Source organism: Megalobrama amblycephala, linkage group LG21, assembly GCF_018812025.1.
Source record: "Megalobrama amblycephala isolate DHTTF-2021 linkage group LG21, ASM1881202v1, whole genome shotgun sequence".
NCBI lineage: Eukaryota > Metazoa > Chordata > Actinopteri > Cypriniformes > Xenocyprididae > Megalobrama > Megalobrama amblycephala.
In genome coordinates this window covers 18,667,920-18,675,169 of record NC_063064.1, presented here as the reverse complement: position 1 = coordinate 18,675,169, position 7,250 = coordinate 18,667,920, and positions in this window count along the sequence as shown.

The following is a 7,250-nucleotide window of genomic DNA, read 5'->3' as shown; positions in this document are numbered from 1 at the left end:
GTTTTCTTGGCTTTCTTAGTTATGTGTCTTAAACGTTTATATAATATTCTCTTCCCTGTTGAAAAAAACAGCATATGCTGGTTAGGTATGTTTTGAAGCATGGAAGCTGGTTTGAGCTGGTTTATGCTGGTCCTTAGCTGGTCATGAACTGGTTTAAGCTGGTCAAGTGCTGGTCCTAAGCAACTAGCTCCAGCTCAGGACCACCAGCACTTGACCAGCTTAAACCAGCTCATTACCAGCTAAGGACCAGCATAAACCAGCTCAAACCAGCTTCCATGCTTCAAAACATACCTAACCAGCATATGCTGGTTTTTCAACAGGGTTATGTGTGTTCTATGTCATTTAGAAGGTATCTCTAAACTGTGTAAATTAATGTTGAGGAAAAAGAGTGCTGTTGTTTAAACCGATGTGGGCTGAAACGGTGTAAATGTGTGTGTGTGTGTGTGTGTGTGTTCTTGTATAGGCTACATGGTTTATGAGGACACAAATGTGCATAATGACATGGGTATTACAACATAAACATGGTTTATGAGGACACTTCCTGTATTCTCGTAAACCAAATGGCTTAAAAAACACACCAAACGTTGTTGTTGTTTTTTTAATTCAAAAAATGCAGACAGTTTTCTGTGATGGGTAGGTTTAGGGGTAGGGTTATTGTAGGGTGAGAGAATAAAGCAAAAAGCCCCAAGAAGCTATGGTTTACAGTGAATTTATAACAGTTGGGGGTTTTAGGTACTCCGCTTCATGGGGCTTATTGCTTTTATAAAACTGTTACCACACAATACAAATATTAAAGTTAAAAAAAAAAATGTATCAATGCAACTTTCATGAAATAAAATCATTAAAAGCCTTCCTTCCGCTGGAAAAAATAGTCCCTGACCATGAACAGCAACAGAAGTTACATTTATTTTGCCAGAGGTGACGGCAAATATTGTCTTTATGAGTGAGTCGCTCAGTCGCAAACACTTTTATAGTGAAAGTTGTTGTGAACAAGATGCAAATGACAAATGCTTTGACTAGCGCTGTCAGTGTCAGCAGGGCACAAGAAAATCCTTTAAATGTTGATCGCAGCAGACATTCAACAGATTTTTTATTATGAACATAGGACTGGCCTAAAGGAAAATGCCAAATCTTAATGCAGGTAACACATTCAGTCACTTGATATCTCTCTCACAACACTCTTCATAATGCAGTACATAATGACAAAATCAATAAAGAACAAACATATGTTTATGTTGCTAAGAGTGATTTTTAAGACAGATGCAGCAACATACACATTCAGTGTCGCAGCGATACTTATGTAATGCAGTCAGCTGTATGTTTTCGGGCATTTTACAACAGCTTCGAACGCGGCTCAATCAATCAGAATCAAGGGCCAGAACTATCCATTTTATAATATACAGTTTGTACAGTATAAAAACCATTACTTCTATGGAGAGTCCCCGTACAAGCTGTGTGTGTGTTTGTCCACAACAAGGATGCAATACCAGAAATATTTTACCTTGTGGGGACATTCTTTTGGTCCCCATGAGGATAGCAGCTTATAAATCATTCGAAATGCTTTTTTTAAAATGACATCCTCACTAATATAGTGAAACAAACGTGTGTGTGTGTGTGTGTGTTTAAAATGGATTCCAAGATTCTTCTGTTACCTTCAGAACATGCCCCAATTTTTTCTAATGGAAAATCCATCATTTTAGACTGCTATGAAAAAACGTAATTTGCCGTGATGATTTTAAGTGCTTTCTTTTGCTCAAAAATGCTTTTGATAAATCTAACGGATGTACTAGCCACCTTTTTTCTCTTTGATATGCCTCTAGGCTCCGAACAGGATGGGCTATGCGGTATTCAGTCAACCATACTCACACCTTTGGGTCAAACTAATTCAGAACCTTCTTGAATTCACTTCAGCTGCATTCAAGCAGTCATGCTCTTTTTGAGATCTTAAATGACAGTTCTACCAGAAAGACTCGGGAGGCAAGATAATGAAACACTGATATTTATTACCAAACAGCAAGCAGAATATATATATAAAGTTAATGATCTTTGGCGTAGGCCCCGTCCGTAGCTCACGTCCTGAGGGTTGCAGACTTTGCATTTCCTGCCTGAAGCTGAAGGCAGGGGCGTAGCCAACCCCCGGGGAGTAAGGACAGGGACCATCCTGGTGGTGGTAGGGAGGATGGAGGTGAAGTTCGCGTCAGCATCTGCGAACTCAGACAAGTGTAAGTACCAATCTTTTATACTCCAAGTGTTAGATAATGATTGGTTAGATCTGAATTAATAGTGACGTAACATTTGAGTCTTCCCGGCAGAACTTGCGCTAGAGCTTCATTTCTGTTGTTTTTTTACATGGTGTGTTTACTATATGTGGGTGAGTGTATTTAAATCTATGTAGGCCTATATGTTTAGGGACATTATTTGCTATTTTGATCATACTTCGATAGTAAGAATGTGTATGTGCACAATGGCAATAAAAGATATAATAGATATATACAAGATTAAAGGACATCTTCAGAAAGCCCTTTATGATTAGTAAGTCAGTAGAAAATATCTCTTTGAACTGCAGGAATAGAGTGCTCTCGATTTGGTTAACAACACTGTTTGTATTCAATGTACAAACAGGATATCAGACACACATTTGTGTTGCTCTGCACACTGAAAACCACACAGATTGAATATGTTGAGCTCTTTGGACTATTATGAGGTTGGTAGTTCATGTAACACAAATAATATGTATGCAATTAATATAAACAATAATGCAGCAACAGAACCAACACTAAAATTCAGAGGGCTTGTCAAATGACATTTAGATGTAGTAAGTCAAAGATCAATTAATGAGTAGGTACACTATAAAAAAAAAAATGGTTCTAAACAGTACCCCTCTGTCTCTTACATTTTATGTAAAGATAGTTGTGTTTATGAAGGCCAAAAGTAACAAAAATCGACAGTATGTGAGCCCTTTACAAATGAAAAGTGCTATAAGGTTATGGGATACCTTTAATGCTTTTTTGTTTGTTTGTTTGTTTTTTGTGACTGGGTATGTTCATGCATAAACCCAAGTAATAATAGGCCTAATAAAAAAATCTAATATGGATCATAAATTCAATATCTCTGTTACTTAGTGGAGAAGAGGAGAGGAGTATCCTTAACTGAACAGAGCTGGTCACACTTAACTAAAAAAAAGACATAATTGGTAGGAAACCAGTAACAATTTGAAAGCTATTTACAGACATTTTTAAAAAGAAATAATTTACCTGTTGAGAGTGTGAGGACAGTCTGTGTATATGAATAAGCTCCAGAAAATCAGTAATGAGGTGGCTTTGACAGTTACAGATTTGAAAAACAAAAAGGCGGGAAAAAAGAACCCAAAATACAAAGAATCATTTCAGCATATAAAGGGTTCAGGACCATACAGTTCTAAATAGAACTGTTACTGCGTGTAAAGAACCTTTAAAGAACTATCTGTACCGCGTCTACACCAGACGCGACTGTCTACACTGAACGTGACAGAACGACCGTTGCAAAGCACTTGGACTACGTCAGAAATAGAACGGGGAATCCGTTTACTATCGGGAATTTGTCGCGTCGCGCCGCACCCAGTGTAGACAATAACACTGATTATAATGGGTTCTATTATCTTTTGATGCGTCGCGTGTATAGAATCTACCAAAAGAAGGCAGAGTATATGTCTAAGCTAAGAATGAAATGCAATGAGCGCTGAGAGAAAGAGATTGAATTGTATGTCTCTATCCATGTTAATTTGTTTATCATTGCTATTCTATGCACAGAAATGCACACGTAGCCTAACATGTATCTGTCAAGTCACATTTATTTGATAGATTAATACCCACCAAATGAACAGAAGCAATCTGAGCATCAAAATTGGATCGCCACCACTAAATTCTCAATTTACCACCATTAAAATTTTATAATAGAAATAGCATATGCAGAAAACATGTCAGACTTTTTTTCCTGTTCAAAGCTGAATTTAACACTTACAGAACATAAGGTTATCATAGGATAAGATTAGATAAGATAGCACTTTATTGATTCAGGGGGAGCCCATGAACAGCATGGTACAATGATATGGATTTACAACCATTTCATTGCCCACCGATACATTTAAAAGCACACACTTAAATGACATGCTATCTTCTTTGACCAGCATCTTTAAGACAAAGTTATTGTCTAGCAGATAGTCTTGTCAAAAATGTTATTGAATTTTATGTCACAAGGGCAATACCTGGTTATAATCTTTTGAAGAAGCACAATATTATATTGAGAATGTTTCCAGGACAACCAAACTAACACACAATAAATACACAACAAAATCATAAATGAGAACCATTCAGAAAGCTGTATGCCTTACCAGAATCTATACCGCACAGATAAGCGGTCTGACATTGCTGTGATGGAAAAGTGGTTTCTTTTGTCAAACTGGCTGCATCCTTATAATCTAAGATTTATATTTTAAACATTTAAAAAAAAGTGTGTGTGTGGGGGGGGGGGGGGGGGGGTGGCTAAATCAAGGTGGCTAATGTCTTATAATTTTACCTGAATAATATCTTTAAGTATTAATTAAGAGAAAAGGTCATTTTCAATGTACAACACAATCAGCTCAACATGAAATATTAATATAATATATTAATTAATATACAAGTGCCAGTGCTGCAAGTATCCAAACAGAATCAGGTAAGAATAGTTTGTTGTTTTTATTAATGTATTTTATTAAAAGTTGTTTTTATGGTAGTTTCTTAAAACTACACTATGTAACTTTTTTGATATAAGTAAAATGTGTTAATCAGAGAGTCTAAAAACAATCCATCTTCCAAGAAGAGTCTTTATTTTACCCAGATACACTTTGATAAACCAATAATGATTTATATTTGAAAAGGTTTGACTGAGCTGCGCCCAGCCCAGACTAGATGTGAAAAGTATTGCAAAAGTAACATGACGCAATAGTGTATATGTTGAATGTCACATGACCAAACCGGAAAACTGGTCTCATTGCATCCGCTTGTGAGATAACAGCAGTATGAACTGACGGCATATCTATGGGCTTTTATGGTAATCAGTGAACCTACCTAATTCACATTGTTATAGGTGTTTTATTCTATTAAAGGGATAGTTCACCCAAAAATGAAAATGTTATGTTTATCTGCTTACCCCCAGGACATCCAAGATGTGACTTTGTTTCTACACAAAAATTATGATATTTAACCTGAACCGTTGCAGTCTGTTAGTCATATAATGCATGTCAATGGTAACATAATCTATGAGAGTTTTTTTTTTTTACCTCTAATACACCACTATATCCAACTGCCTTGAGCGCGCGCACGGCATCCAGTGTGTGAGGTGTGTACGCGACTGGCGTAGTTTACGCAAGTGCCGGAAGTGATCTCTCGCGAGTATACGTCACTCATTGTTTACGCAGTGCACAAACATTGTATGTACGACCATAGACATCATATAGGTAGACGCCCTATTGGCCGCTGGGCGCTGAGATTTGCGGCCGCCATCTTAGACCGGTCGTACTCCCAAGCTGCGTCCCAATTCGCCTACTTATACTACGTCCTGAAAGCATTTACTGTTTTTGTAAAGAAAAAGTACATACTTTTGAGTGTGTAGTAGAAGAGTATGAAAGCTTTGGGACATACTACCTCGTCATAACTGCGTCTTTAACGGACGTTCTGTCGCTTATTTACGCAACCTGTAACTGTTTAAACTACCCTTTCAATCATCTCGTCACAGTTAAAATCCTCCACATTGAATTAAATTTATTTTCCTACCGTTTCGGAGAGAAATGTAGTCACACGTTGATCTGACTTGGGTAAAGTTGGTTTTATATTCGCACATTCGGACTTCTGATAAATTCAGACTTTCCAATAAACGTGCAATACATTAATGTTTGCGAATTTTAAGCAGCGACATGATATTGACAACCAACGATTGTCAACTTGCAACATTTTTCACAGTCGATCAAAATAGGCAAGTATTGTTTTAATGGCATATTTACTTGTGAATGTCCACTGAATGTCCAATGTAGTGTGATTAACAAGGCTATTGAATACGGATGTCCGAATGTGCGAATATAAAACCAAGTGTTGATCTCCCAAGTGTTGATCTGCCAGTCATGGGTCTTTCATGCAGAGAACACTCCTCATCTTTGCATAATGATGCATTTAAAAGTTAATGACCAAACGCATCGTTATAAAGTTCACAATGCTGTTGCAGATGAAATATAATGTGGTTAATAAATATCTTTTCGTCAGGTTATATTGATTATTAATTATTCAAGCCCCTTTATCTTAACCGCTCTGCTTAATCGTCGGACCTCGCAAGTGTTTTCCACATAACTTACTATTCAGATCAGAAAGAAGTTCGAAAGCACTTGCGCTCAATGCACGAAACTTACTTTTAGCGTTAGGTAACGTTAAGTGCCTATTACCAACACAATCCAATCTGAAGTTAATACATACATTGTTCGACCGGACATAACTGTTATTTGTGTTTGCGCACGTGATATCAGGAAGCAATGTACACACATGACGGCAAAGCGCAAATCGAGTTACCCCTCCCACTTCTGCTAGTATTAGTGAGATATCTTATTTTACTGCAACTATCTGTTTCTGCTTCTTTATCATATTTATAGTGTGTGGTTTATAAATTACCTTATATCCTACATCACATATTTTAATTTTGGACGTCTGGTCACTTTAGGCTATATCTTATATCAGAATATTATATAACTGTTAAGCCTACTATGAATATTAAAATTTTCAGTGAGATATGATTAATTAATGCGCTGACAGCTCATTGCACCTGGCAAACAAGCTACACTGAGTGGAACTGGCGACCGATCCAAGATGGCGGCTCCACGGCTCGTCCGTGCCAATAGGCAGTAGCGTTCGATAGGGCGTCTACCTATATGATGTCTATGTGTACGACAGCTAATCAAAATGGTATTTATTGCGCTTATCCGGATTGTCCAAACCGACTTAAAACTAAAAGATTATATTCTCTCGCGGGAACTCATTCAGTAGTGGTGACTTTCCACGTATTCCCAACTTCTGCCCAGACAGCAACATAGTGTCGGCCCACATCTGAGGGCTGTTTCATAAAAGATGCTAAGAAAAGCGAGGATTAAACTCCAAAACCTGACTTGAATTAACCTAACAAATGAGTTTGGGCTAAAACGGTTTCATAAAAGGTAATTGAAGTTCACGCAGTCCCGCTAATTCGATCCAGGT